Source organism: Macaca fascicularis, chromosome 11 (genome assembly GCF_037993035.2).
Source record: "Macaca fascicularis isolate 582-1 chromosome 11, T2T-MFA8v1.1".
NCBI lineage: Eukaryota > Metazoa > Chordata > Mammalia > Primates > Cercopithecidae > Macaca > Macaca fascicularis.
The window spans coordinates 30,896,221-30,911,461 of NC_088385.1; positions in this window are offsets into that span (position 1 = coordinate 30,896,221).

Consider the following 15,241-nt stretch of genomic DNA (forward strand, 5'->3'; position numbering starts at 1 on the left):
AAATGAGCTCTTATTTTTTAATAATAAAATGCTTCCCTCAAGCTTTCTGTTTCTGTTCTGTACTACTCCTTCCATTCTCTATTCAAATTGTCAAATGAGTCAGTTCTTTGAAGGAAGGTATGTCATTGTCATTATGGAGAAAAAGGACACTGTTGTCCCTTAGAAGTCCAAAGAAAGCCCAGGGAAGCTTTTGAAGCCAGTCTTAGGGTTATCAAGATTAGCTCCCATCACCTTAGAGCAATCTAGGAAGAAACACTGGAAAAGGGAGTCATAAAAATTGAAGGCATCCAAAAAGTAGAATGGAAAGGAACTGAAAAAAACCTTTTCCTACTTTGTTATTCTGCTTGGAAAAGTTACTCTTAAGGAAATGTGCATAGAGCTTTTGAACACTGGCTAGAAAAAGATGAAGACCGAAAAAGCAAACTGGATAAGTCACTTTCTTCTTTCATTCTTCTATCTCTTCTACTTCTTTAACCTTTTAGATGTGTATCTTCATTAGACATGACAGAAGTGATAATTGCATAATTTGACTTTTCATTAAAGCCCTTATAAAATTGGGGTTTATTGATGTAGCCCCAAAGCCTCGGTGCAATATTTATATTATGAAAACACTGACATCATTTTATATAATTTAGTGTTCTTGGCATACTCAATTCAGAAGAGACCAAAACCAAAGGTGCTGCAGGTCAGTACTGAGGTACATTGGCCGGGCTGTCTGTGGGAAACTTCTGGATGTCTGGTTGGGCTTAGATTAAAGGTGCTACAAATTTCTAAATTACGTTTGCCCTAAGTTTCCTGGAGTTTTTAAAGGATGAACCATTCACAGGTCAAAGTAAGGGACTTCTATGATGTAAGTTGATAAATGAGTTGCTCTTTTGAACTATGTTTGTTTACTGAATTTTTTTTTAACTTGCCATGCTACCTGGGGCAAATTTGCAAGCCACTTGAGCTTTAGTTTCCTCATATGTACAGTCAGAGTAATAATACAGCTTAATTTGTTGGATTTTTTTTGAGAATAATTGTGGCCTGGAGTAAGTGCTCAAATAATGTTAGTTGATGGATAGTAATTAGAGTAATAATACTACCAATGCACTATTAATTTTGAGACAAAGGAATTAACCCCTAGAAACTTTGTCTACTTCTATTACAGGGAGGAATAGTGAAAGAATATCTGCAAAATAACTTTACAGAAAAAGTTTGGATTTCACCTTGTCCGTCTTCGCCACCCCTTCTTCTATTCCTATTAAATCAAAGTACTGTTGGAATGTAATCTAAGAAGTCAAATAATGCAATGGGAATGATAACAAAAAACAGCAGCTACCTAGGTTATCTTCTCTCCACCCAAATTCTGCTCCCTAGAGTCAATCTTTCAACTCTTGATTTCTTCTGACATTGTAAATCACATAGTGATACATTTTCTTTCTTTCCTTGTATTTCAATATTAGAATTTATCCTTGACTTCTGAGTATGGGAGATAAGAATGCTGTTATTTCTTTCACACACACACACACACACACACACACACACTCCTTCCTCATTTTAGAAGATTTACGTTATGTTCAATATCTATGTTTTTCCATTTTGTTCACCACTAAGCCATGTGATGTGCTATGATTGCATTTCTTTTCTTGCATACTTTTTTGGTTTTCCTTAGTGGTAACACATTGTCTTAGTGCATTTGAGCTACTCTAACAGAATACCTTAGACTGGAAGCTCATAAACAACAAACATTTATTTCTTACAATTCTGGAGGCTGGAAGTCCAAGATCAGGGAGCTGGCAAATTTAGTGTCTTGTGAGGGTCACCTTCTGGGTTGCAGACTGCCATCTTCTCATTTGATCCTCACTCTCTCTACACTGTATCCTCACACTGCAGAGAAAGGGTGAGAATGCTTTCTGGGGTCTTTTCTGTAAGGGCACGGTTCCATCATGAGGGCTCTGTCCTCATGACCTAATTACTCCTCAAAGGCACTACCTCATAATACCATCATGTTGGGTGTTAAGATTTCCAAAAATTAATTTTAGGGGGACACAAACATTCAATTCATAACACACATACATGTTTTCTATTTTGATTCTTTGTTTTCTATGTACTTTTATTATTAGTGTATACTCAAATTCTCTATCTGATTTATGTATAAAACTGCTGTCAATACAATCCAATATTGTCTCCTATCCTGAATTTTTTGTCCTTATAAGCTTTTATGCTTTAACTGTAATTTTTGTGAGGCTTGGTAGGGCGTGTAGATAAATGCAAGAGTTCAATCCACCATATTCTGACCAGAAATTCTAATCTACTTATTTTAATTAATCTTTTCGACAGTGGGTCTTAAAAGTGGAAGGATCTACCTTGAAAGCCAGAAGCATGGATAACTACAACCATTCTAAATAAAATGGAATTTTCCTTTCTGTGACTCCCTGTGGATCTTCACAGCTAAAATAAAGAGACAAAATATATTTCTAGAGCATCCCACAGTCCAGTGGTTCTTGCATGGGGTGGGAGCCACCTCCAGGGGGGCATTTGGAAAGGTATGAAGACTATAGTTTTCATTCTGACTGAATCCCCTTCTCTTTGTTCCAAACCATGATAGGAAGAATTATACCATTCCAAAATTCAATAGCATGACCATTGAGAAATAGCACCAACCCTTCCCTCAAGAGGGAACCCAGGAATCTTAAGATCCTCCATCATTTGGGGATGTGAGTGGGCTTAGGTGTCTGAATTTGGCTGTAAACATTCTGTTCCTTAGGTGTATTGAATTACACATGGGGCTGGTATCTTAGTCTGTTCAGGCTGCTATAACAAAATAACATAAACTGGGTAGCTTATAAACAACGTAATTTTTTCCCCTACAGTTCTGGGAAGACTGGAAAGTCCAAGATCAAGGCTCCAGCAGATTAAGCATCTGGTGAGGGCTCATTTCCTGGCTCACACACAGTGCCTTCTCACTGTGTCCTCACATGGTTGAAAAAGAAACGCAACTCTGTGGGGCCCCTTATAATCCCATTCATGAGGGCTCTGAAGTCATGATGTGACCACCCTCAAAGGTCACACCTCCTAATGCCATCATATTGGTGATTAGGTTTTCAATATACCATTTTTTTGGGGGGGTGGAAACACATTCAGCCTGTGGCAGGTAGCTGCAATGCTTGAGGTATAATGGGTTATAAAATTACATGTATTTTTGAGTTTCAAGACTTCTGCAAACTATGAACTTTTTTGTTTTGTTTTGTTTTTGTTTTTTTGAGAGAGAGTCTCACTCTTTTGCCCTGGGTGAAGTGCAGTGGTGCAATCTCGATTCACTGCTACCTACGTCTCCCAGGTTCAAACGATTCTCCTGCCTCAGCCTCCAGAGTAGCTGGGATTACAGGTGTGGAGCACACCACCACACCCAGCTATTTTTTGTATTTTTAGTAGAGATGGGGTTTCACCATGTTGGCCAAGCTGGTCTCGAACTCCTAACCTCAGGTGATTTGCCCACCTTGGCCTCCCAAAGTGCTAGGATTACAGGCGTGAGCCACCATGTCCAACCCTGTGAACTACTTAAGAAAAATCAAGTTGTTCTTTGCATTCACCATAGCTGTGGACACATAGCAGCTTCTAAAGGAATATTTGTGGATAAAGTTGAGTTCTGATTTTGCCATTGGGACGATAGTTGTGGCGCATTAACTTTAGCAAGTCAGACTTCTGCAAATTAGCTTTCTAGTGAAAAATTTATATGGCACATATTACTATTACTCGCATGTATATAGTAATGAAACTTACTTCTTTCAAACTCTGTGAGGAATAATTGCTACATGACTACAAAGCACCATGAGAGTATGAAGTATTATGTAAGAAGGAGGTGAGGTAGGTCATTATTACATAATGCAGCTCTTCCTATCATGGTTTGGCTGTAATGTGGAAGGCCTTGGAGGCAAGCCGCAGTGTGCAGACAGTGTCATCAACACACATCAACTCTGAAAAATGAATACTCACCACTTATAATCATAGATACAGCTGATGCCACAGGAAACACCTAACCTGCAATCAATCTCCTCCTCGCTGTGGTCTGGCAGGATGGGTGATACCTGTCTTCATGAATTTTTGTGTGGGGAATTCATTTTTATTTCAGAATCAAAATCACAAACCTTTGTTGACCAGCTGAAAACGTGCTGATGTCCTATCATGCTGTCGCTTGTTTTCCTAACAGCAATAGACCATCCATGGCCACTGCTCTTTGTTTCTATGACAGCATTTTTCATGCAAAACGTTATTTTGTTTCAGAGTAGTTTCAGAATCTGTATCATATTAATCTTCCAATCATCTTGTTAAGTGGTTCATAAGAGTGGCTAGACTCCTATGGGAAAGACAGGTAAGCCCAGGGTGTTAAATAATAAGTTTACCTTATATTATGAATACGTGAATAAATGAATGATTAACAAACCCATGCTGAACATGAGTAAAAAACATCACATTATTTGTGTTATTAAAGTGTTATCTATTTGCTATAATATAAATATTTGGTTTGGTGTGCCAGTCCATCTATTTCAAAAATCCTTAACAAGGGTCTGCAATGTGTCAGACACTATGGAAAAGCAGTATGTGAATTATGCTGTATTTTAAATCACCTTTGAAATATACAGAGAGGCCTGCAATTGTGTGGATCGTATGAAAATAGAATTTTTAAATTTTGTATTTATTTTAATTTTTTAAGAAAAAAATTCTTAAAAGATACATATTATATGTAGAATTAATAGACCTTGCTTATGATTGACAGCAAAACAAACAGGAAAAATACGTGTGAGAAAGAATAAAGTAAAATACTATTTTTAAAATAGCATTCAACAAGAATATTAAATGCAAAAATGCCTGTTTCCACTTTGTTGAATATTCAGAAACTGAGGTCAAAATACTGCAGAATAATGTTTACTTAAAAGGGAAGTGAGAATACTTAAACAAGTTCCAGCAGGATTAAAAATTTTAATATATCTAAGAAGCAATAATATTAATGGAGGTAAATTGTTTTATAATTTTGAGTCAGAGAAGCTAACAATCATAAAGAAAAGGATAAGTAAATAAATGGATAAGCATTATAAATTTCTACAATCAAAAGAAAACCTATACAGACTAGTGGCAAACTGCACATAAGTTTCATATTTATCTAATATATGGCAATCAATATATCTAAGATATGAGAAGCATTTACAAATTAATAATGATAATAAGATACCCTAATAGAAATGTGAGCAAAGACCCTAAACAAGCAATTAACCAAAGAAGAGACCAAGAAATGTATTAATGGCTATTCTTCTCTTGTAACTAATCAAAGAAATGGAAACTTGACATTCTTCACAGATTAGATTTGTAAAGGTGAAAATATTGAGCACTGATGCAGTGAGAAAATGAACGTGCTAATCGGTGGAGACAAATTGGTAGTCGTTTTTTCAGACAGTAGCCTGACAACAGATTCCAAATATTTTTAGGTGCATTTCCCTTTGCCCATTCCATTACTAGGAATCCTGTTTAAGAACAAACATGTGCACTTAGAGCTAGCAGATCACAAAATGGCATCATTGCAGTGATTCTTGAATGGACAGGTGAAAAGAGTGTCAAGAGAAGATATATCATTCACTCGTCTCTCCCCTTCTTCAAAACTTTGACTTGCTTTTGCAGAAGTCATATTAGAGTAAGGTAGGAAACCATGCGTACTTTCAGAAAGAATCCCAGATGGCTTGGAATCACCACCCCCATCCTTTTTCTTTCCAGATTCTTGTCAGGTTGAGAATCATGGCTGTATTTTTTTCCTTTTTCCAAAAATCATATATAAATATGAGCACAGAAAAAATGTCCAGAAACATGTTAATTGTAATTATCTCTGCAGGAAAAATATTTAGGATTTTATTTTTTGATTTTTTATTTGTTGGATTTTTTATTAACAAAAGCCCTAATTTTCATTTTTAATAATCAAATAAACAAGAAACTTGATATCCTTGAAAACTGCTATTGGAGAAGTCAGGTGACAGCAATCTAATAGACAACCACAATCAAAACAAGCTTAAAAAGTCCCTAACAATGGGTATCTTTTGTGCTAAACCATAATTACATGCTTCAACCCAAGAAGCTAGATAATCAAGTGCATGGCATAAATAATCTAGAGAAGGAGAAAAAGTTAAGAATCAACAGCTGGAAAATAACAGCAAGGTGTCAAAAACACCTAAGTTTCTGAAATCATGAAATATATTGACAGTCATAAAAAAAGGGTGCATTTAAAAATTATTAAACAGAAATTGAGAAAAAAATGTATATCTTTATATGATAGACAGAAGTCTTGGCATTCATTACCCCCGGAAGAGAATGGAGACAGCATATATAAATGGGTTAAAGAAAGAATTCTTACATAACAAAATTAATACTAGATTATTAAGAGAAAATGAAGAAATCAGGATTATGATTCTAAATACTTTAGTTTGACATTAGAAAATTGAACCACACATTTCCCTGTAAAACATCTTTTATTTTTCTTGCCAGAGACAAGAGACCTGAGTTGAATGAATCTGGGTCTAACCAAAATGGCAAGGCTTTTTTTTTCCATTATAAATTCCAAATTAATGGAATACAAAGTAATGATAGCTTACCATTTATTATTTGTGCTCAAAATTGGTAGTTTAAGGATTTAAGTGGAAATATTAGTGGAATAATTTTTTATAGCTTTGCTAAGAAGATTCAAAAATAACACAAAAGTTAATGTTAACTCAACTCTTTTTTTGTTTGTTTTCTATGAGTTTGGTGTTCAAGTGAGACTTGTGGTTTAACAGAATTTGGCTGTGCCTGTGCCTTGTTCTTCTGGATTCGGGAATTGGTAAAGTCACCCCTCTCCCCAAATAAAAAGAGAAAAATTATTAGAAAAGAGATGAACAATTGCTAAGGACAAAAAGGAGAAAGGATTGGGGTTAAAACTAGAGAATGGCAAGTGAGGAATGAGACAACAGTTTAAAATATGTTGAAGAAAGAAAGATTCTGGCCAGGCCTGTGGCTTATGGACGTTCTTTTATTTCAGCTTCCTATTCAAAGAAATATTCTGGCTTGTCACTGTTTTTACAATCTGACATCACATATTGTCCAAAGAAAGAATTTTCTTAAATTAGATGGAAATTTCTTTTGCAAACTGATCTTAATCTGCACTTTTGATTACTGTTCTTCACTCCTTTCTTATCCAAGAATTAGTAGAAATCTTCTTCCTGAAAAGTTATATCAGTCATTACAATTATCCAGGTATTGGATTGCTTAAATTCATAATTCTTTGCTCCAATAGTTCCCAGAATTATGACAAATATTCTTTTGTTAATATGTTTCTTTCCTCGTTCCTTTTTTGCATGAGCACACAAATGCCTTTTCTGTTTAGAAATTCACCCGATCTAGGCTCTGTTCCCCCACAATCTCCACCCCTGTTGAAGTCATAAGTTTCTGAATATGACCTCGTAGTCTAGACTTACTGCTGATGTGTGTATTGTCACGTACAGGATCTTATAAAGTCAGCGACGTGCATGTAGATGCAGGCCTGCTAGAGGATTTTGCAAGGTAGATGGTGACGCACACGTCCATGTTTTGTTCACTGGGCAGGATTGACCCCACAGGCTGTAAGATTGGTTACTATTTTCCAAATATTTCTAATGGAAGAATTAACAATGAGAAAGTCAGACCTAATTGCTCTTATTTCATCAGTTGGTAACAACAGGCAAACGTTTCTCTTTTAAATTACTTCAGATACTTGTCTTAAGTAACCATTTCTTTCATTATGAAGGTGTTTGGTTTTTGAACTGTTGCTTTGTCATGCAGTTCTGTGTTTCTCTGAAACTTAGTTTTTAAGAGATTTAAGAAAAAGTTTGCATAATATTATATGCAGTCCAAATGGCACAGGAAAGAAGTACCAAACACCTTCATGCAGCTATTCTCTGTCTCTAGTCATTTTCTCTATTCATTTGTTATTCATTCAACCAACATGCATTGAGCACATATTATGCACTGAGTATAATTACAGCAATGAAGTGAAGATGAATAAGGCATGTTTGCTACCCTTACAGGCCTCTAGGGTTGACTGAGGCCCCCTCATGTTATAAACTACTACGCAATGAGAAAAATGCTAATGGAGACATTGCACCCCCATGCTCATGAATGAGAATGATCATAAGAAGATGCACATAAGGGGTGCTGTTTATGGAATCTTCAAAGACTGAGCAGGAATTTACCAGGTGCACAAGAGGGGAAAACATTTCAGGCAAATGCACCAGCCTGTCCAGCAACATTGAAATGTGAACTAGCATGGCATGTTTGCAAGAAGACAGTCGAGGCTGAACTTAGGGAGTGGTTCAGTAAGGCAGTAAGGCAAAGCAGGGAGATAAAATTAACGGGGGAAGAAGGAGCCAAATCATGAAGGGCTGTTTATGTTCATCAAGGAAAGGAGGTGATGTTTTTTCTTATGGATGTTCTAAGTCACTGAAAGGTGTTAAACAGAGAAGTACCATACTTCTGTGCTTTTGATATCAGAAGCAAAAATGTAGGCTACAGATTCAAGAGGAAAAAAAGGTAGGAGAGCCTGCTAGCAGTGAGACCTGGTAGGAGGCTACTGCAGCAGAACAGGCAAGAAATGATGAGGCTTAGAAGCAAGACAGCAGCAGTGGTGCTGGAGTGGATTCCACATATATCCATAGAGTCACTGAGACTGAATGACTGATTGAATACGTGAGCAAGGAAGAGGAGGTGATTCTGAAGTTTCTGACTTGGACACTAAGATATAATTAAATGAAAGGAAGTTGGACTGGAAAGATGATAAAAGAGAATTTAATTTTGGATATGTTATGTTTAAGGCATTTGTGATAGAGTTAGTAGGATATCTATTAGGAGCCAAGCAAGTCTGAAGTTCAAGAGAGGGGTTTATACTGAAGAAAAAAGTTGAGAGTCATAAATACATGGTGCTTGATATTATAGGAGTGGGTGAGATTACCCTGGGGGAGTGTATAGAAGAAAATAACAAGTGCAAGTCTCAGCACTTTGGGAACTTGAGGCAGGAGGATCTCTGGAAGCCAGGAGTTCGAGACTAGCCTGGGTGAAATAGTGAGACCTTGTCTCTACAGAAAAAAAAAAAAAATAAAATAAAATAAAAATTCAGAAGCCAGGTGATATGGTTTGGCTGTGTTCCCACCCAAATCTCATCTTGAATTGTAGCTCTCATAATCCCCACATGTTGTGGTAGGACCTGGTGGGAGATAACTGAATCACAGGGGCAGGTTTTTCCTATGCTGTTCTGGTGACAGTGAGTAAGTCTCATGAGATCTGATGGTTTTATAAAGGGCAATTCCCCTGCACATGCTCTCTTGCCTGCCACCATGTAAGTTGTGACTTTGCTCCTCCTTCGCCTTCCATCATGATTGTGAGGCCTCCCCAGTCATGTGGAACTGTGAGTCCATTAAACCTCTTTTTCTTTATAAATTACCCAGACTCAGATATTTCTTCATAGCAGTATGAAAATGGACTAATATAGTCCTAGCTAACCAGGAGGCCGAGGCAGGAGGATCATTGAGCTCAGGAATTATATTTCAGCCTGGGTGACAAAACATGACCCGATCCAAAGGAAGGAAGGGAGGAAGGAAGGGAGGAAGGAAGGAAGGAAGGAAGGAAGGAAGGAAGGAAGGAAGGAGGGAAGAAGGGATGAAGGAAAGAAAGAGAAAGAAAGAAAGAGAGAGAGAGGAAGGAAGGAGGGAATGAAGGAAGAAAGGAAGGAAGGGGAGAAAAGAAAGTGTAAGGACAAAATCCTATCTTGGAGAAAATTCAGAGTGTAAAAGATACTAATATAGAAAAAGAAACTAAGGAAAGAGAAGATGGAGCAAATAGAGGTAGAAGATGAAGTAACTGCCATATAAAGGCAAACATTTCAAATGGCGCTTGGTAAATATTTTAACTTTTTTACAAAATAGGTTGAAATAATAACTGAAAAGTGCTCATCAGATTTTAAAGCTACAAAGTCTTTGGAAGCCATTGCAAGAACGATGTTTTGGGAGCAAAGGAGGGAGAAGCCAGATTGCAATGGATTCAAGAGCAAAAAGGAAGGGAGGGAGTAACAACATGGCGGGGGGGTTACTTTCTTCAAGAAGTTTGAGTATGAATAACAGGAGAAGGAGATCTCCTCCTCCTCCTCCTTTCTTCTTCTCCTCCTCTTTCTTCTCCTTCTGCCCCCTCCTCTTCCTCCTCCTCATTCTTCTCTTTCTTTGTTTTTAAGAAAGGAAACATTTTTCTCTAAAATAAAGGAGACAGGCTCTATTCCATAGCAGTGCTCTGATTTGGGAGACTGCTATAAACATCCACTTTTGAGCATAATTTTTTCATCTTAGGTTTTTCTCATCTGTAGTTATGTTTCCAGGAGCACAGTTTGATCTATAGTAGACCAACTATATGTTAATAGCCCTTTGTCCTACAATAAGATTCTATTCTATTTACACAGAAGAGTATGTGGAGTGAAGCCAACAACTAGAAAGAAAGGAAAATCACTCAGCAAAATGTGTGAGAGTGTAACACATATCATAGTATTTTTTATTATTTTCTCTTTACTAAGTTTATTTGATGGATCAAGCATTATTTATTTTATTTTATTTTATTTTTTTTTTGAGATGGAGTCTCACTCTGTCACCCAGGCTAGAGTACAATGGTGTGATCTTGGCTCACTGCAACCTCTGCCTTCCGGGTTCAAGCGATTCTCCCTGCCTCAGCCTCCCAAGTAGCTGGGATTACAGGTGCCTGCCACCACGCCTGGCTAATTTTTGTATTTTTAGTAGAGATGCTGTTTCACTACGTTGGCCAGGCTGGTCTCGAACTCCTGACCTCAGGTAATCCACCCACCTCGGCCTCCCAAAGTGCTGGGATTACAGGCATGAGCCACCGCACACAGCCTCAAGCATTAATTTTTAAAGCTATTCAACATGCACTTATTTTGTACAAAGTTGACAGTGTTAGAGGTAATCTAATGACAATTATGTACTAACATACCTGAACCTCTCTCTGTTTCCTTACATATGTAGAAAAAATGCAATGCATAAAGTGATTCGAATCCATACGGTTCTCACATTTGGGAAATTTAAAACCTATTTCAGACATTACTTTAGCCAGCTTCACAGCTCTAAAAAATTGTTTTTCTGAACTCTGTATTAGCACCTTAGGCGGAAAGTAAGGTGTGTGTCATGTTGAATTCTGCCTTCTATTCCAGACATTACAGGTTTTGCAAACAGGTTTGTCTGACTACACGGTGTTTTGAGTCCCACAAATGAAGTACCCTGTTATCTACTTTTCCCACTCCCAGCCTCTGTTTTACAGATGAGAAAACCTGAATGTATATCTTTACAGAATTTGAAGACAGAGAAGAATCTTGAAGACTAAGGCTGCTTTTTGCTTGTAACTAGAAGCAGAATGACTGGAACTGGCAACAGGAAGGCTGTCTTGAAACCAGGCAGATTCTCTCTCATTTCTCATCTCTCCTTCATTCTTCTGTGTTTCTTCAATCCTGCTTCCTCTATGTCTTAGTCGAAAAGGTAGAATATAGCCCTACTTTATATGCTATAACACTAAATATGCCCTAAGCATAAGACACCGAATCTCTTTCTCTCCAACCACAGTTCCAAACCCCTGACAGAAAGACAGTGGTTCAGCTTGTAAGCTTAATGGATGCTTCTTGTCTGTTGCACAGATACAGCTGGTTCACTGAGACAGTGGTATTGCTATGATGCAAGAGTTTAATTAATGCAGGACTAAACCACGTGCAAGATGGGAGTTGATTACTCAAATCAGTCTCCCTGAAAATTCAGAGACTAGGGTTATTTTAAGAATAATTTGGCAGGCAGGGGGCTAGGGAATGGGGAATGTTAATTGGTTGGGTTGGTGATGAAATCATAAGGGATCAAAGCTGTTTTCTTGCAGTCTTCAGTTCCTGGGTGGGATCACAAGACCAACTGAGCCAGTTTACGGGTCCAGGTGGCACTAGCAGGTGCATCAGAAAGCAGGGTCTGAAAAATACCTCTGACATTAACCTTAGGTTTTACAATAGTGATGTTATCTATAGGTGCATTTGAGAGGTTATAATTCTTGTGACCTCTGGCTCCATGACTCTTGAACCATAATTTCTAATCTTGTGACTAATTTGTTAGTTTTACAAATGTGGTTTCAATACCCAAGCAAGAAGGGAGTAGTTTTTGGGAAGGGCTATTATCTTCCTTGCTGTAAGGTTAAACTACAAACCGAATTCCTCCCAAAGTTAGCTTGGCCTACACCCACGAATGAACAAGACCTGCTCAGAGGTTAGAAGCAAGACAGAATAAGCTATGGCAGATTTTTCTTACTGTCATGATTTTGCAAAGACGCCTTCCAGTTTGGATTGAATGTCCTCTCAGAGTACAGTCAGCTGTGGTCCAAAAGTACAATCACATTGCTTAACATAGCTTCCAGGCATATATCTCTGTAGCTGGAAGAAGAAATAGTTAAGGGGATCAGTGTAGGCCAAGCAGATATTCTAAAATGTGTCAGTTAGAAAAGCTACTCCCACCTTGTGTTCATCAGAAAAACGACTCCCATTTTGCCTCCGCTCCCCATTCAAAACGCACTATTCTATAGGCCAAGGTTATAAGGGAGAATTCTTGATGCACTTCTCTTTTCACTACATGATTTATCTTTCTTGACAATAGGCTGATTATCATTAAGTAAACTGTAAGAAATACCAGTCCGCTTCTTTTTACACACTCTAAATCCCTTTCTCGTACTTTCCTATTCATTTCTTAATAATTAAAGACAATGCTGCATGTATGTTAGAGAGACAATACTTTCAGAAGGTCTTAGCCTGGTAGTAGCAATTCCTTCTTTTTGAAAAATAAATTTTACTGTGTATATTTGAGATTTTCATATTGTTGTGGGATACATATAGATAGTAAAACAGTTACTGTAGTGAAGCAGGTTAGCATATCGATCATCTCACATAATTACCTTTTGGTGACAAGAGCAGCTAAAATCTACTTATTTAACAGAAATCCTATTCAATACAAATTTTTTATTAACTTTATTCCTGTACATTAGATCTCTAAACCTGTCCATCCTTCACATGTGCTATTTTGTATCCTTTGACTTATGTTTCTCCATTTCCTCTCCCTGCAACCCCACCAGTGGTAACCACTGTTTCATCCTCCGTTTCTGTGTATTTGGGTTCTTTTTTTTTTAATCCACATTTAAGTAAGATCATGCAATATTCTGTTTGGCTTATTTCACTTAGTATAATGTCCCCAGGTCTATTCATGTTGTGGCAAATGGCAGGATCTTATTCTGAATAATATTTCGTGTGTGTGTGTGTGTGTGTGTGTGTGTGTGTGTGGCATGGGACTGTGGATATCTTTGGTGATTTCACCTCCGTTGGGTATATACCCAGAAGAGGGACTATTGGATCCTATAGTAGTTCAATTTTTAATTTCTTTAAGAACCTCCATATTCTTTCCCATAATAGCTGTACCAATCTACATGCCTACCAAAGGTATAATAGAGTTCCCTTTTCTCCACACCCCTCACCAACATTTGTTATCTCTTATCTTTTTGATAATAGCTCTCCTTATGTGTGTGACGTGATATCTCATAGTGGTTTTAATTTGCATTTCCCTGATACTAAGTGGATGTTGAATACCTTTTCATACACCTGCTGGCCATTTTTATGTCTTCTTTGGAGAAATATCTGTTCAAGTCCTTTCCCCACTTTTTAATCAGATTGTTTTTCTGCTGTTGAGTTCTTATAGATCTTTATAAATTTTGGATATTAACCCCTTATCAGATATGTGATTTGCAAATATTTTTCCCAGTTTTTAAGTTGCTGTTTCACTTTGTTGATTGTTTCCTTTGCAATGCAGAAGTGTTTTAGTTTGATGTAGTCTCATTTATTTATTTTTGCTTTTGTAGCCTGTGCTTTTGGTGTGATATCCAAAAACTATTGCCAAGGCCAATGTTGAGGAGCTTTTCCCCTATGTTCTCTTCTAGAAGTTTTTTGTTTTCAGATCTTACATTTATGTTTTTTATTCATTTTGAGTTGATTTTTGTGATGAAGATTCAATTTCATTCTTTTACATGTGGAGATCCAGTTTTCCCAGTACCTGCAGCAAATATTTATTAAAGAGACTATCCTTCCTCCATTGTGTCCTTTTGTTGCCCTTGTTGAAAATAAGTTGGCCATAGAAGTTTTGATATATTTCTGGGCTCTATATTACGTTCCATTGGTCTATGTTTCTGCTTTTATGCTGGTGCCATGCTGTTCTGATTACTGTAGCTTTGTAATATACTTTTAATCAGAAAGTGTGATGTCTGAAACTTTTTTCTCTCAGTATTGCTTTGGGATTTTTTTGTGGATCCATACAAATTTTAGGATTTTTTCTATTTCTGTGAATAATTGCCATTAGAATTTTGTTAGGGATTTGTTTTTCTTTTTTAAAAAAACAGAATTGGGAGTTACAGGTGCAGATTTCTTACAGGGATATATTATGTAGTGGTGAAGTCTGGGCTTTTAGCCTACCCATCATCTGAACATTGTACCTAGTATGTAGTTTTTCAACCCTCACTCACCTCCCTTCTTCCTCTCTTTTGAAGTTCCTGGTGTCTGATATTTCAATCATTATGTCCATGTGTGCTTATTGTGTAGCTTCCACTTACCAGTGAGAACATGCAATATTTGGTTTGCTGTGTCTGAGTGAGTTCACTTAGGATAATGACTTCCCACTCCATCCATGTTGCTGCAGAGGATATGATTTCATTTCTTTTTATTGCTGAGTAGTATCCCATGGTCTATATATATGACATTTTTTTTTATTTGGTCAACCATTGATGGACACTTGGGTTTGTTCCCTGACTTTGCTATTGTGAATAATACTGTGATAAACATGAGTGCAGGTGTCTTTTTCACACTTCTTTTCCTTTGGGTAAATGCCCAGTAGTGGATTTCTGGGTCCAATGGTAGTTCTATTTTTTGGTTTTTTGAGAAATCTCCATACTGTTTTCCATAGATGTTTAACTAATTTACATTACCACCAATGGTGTATAAGCATTCCCTTTTCTCTGCATCCATGCCAACATCTGTTTTTTTTTTTTTTTTTTTTTTTTTTTTTTTACTTTTATTAATAGCCATTCTGACTGGTGTTAGATGATAGCTCAGTGTGGTTTTAATTTGCATTTCTCTGATGATAGTGATACTGGACAT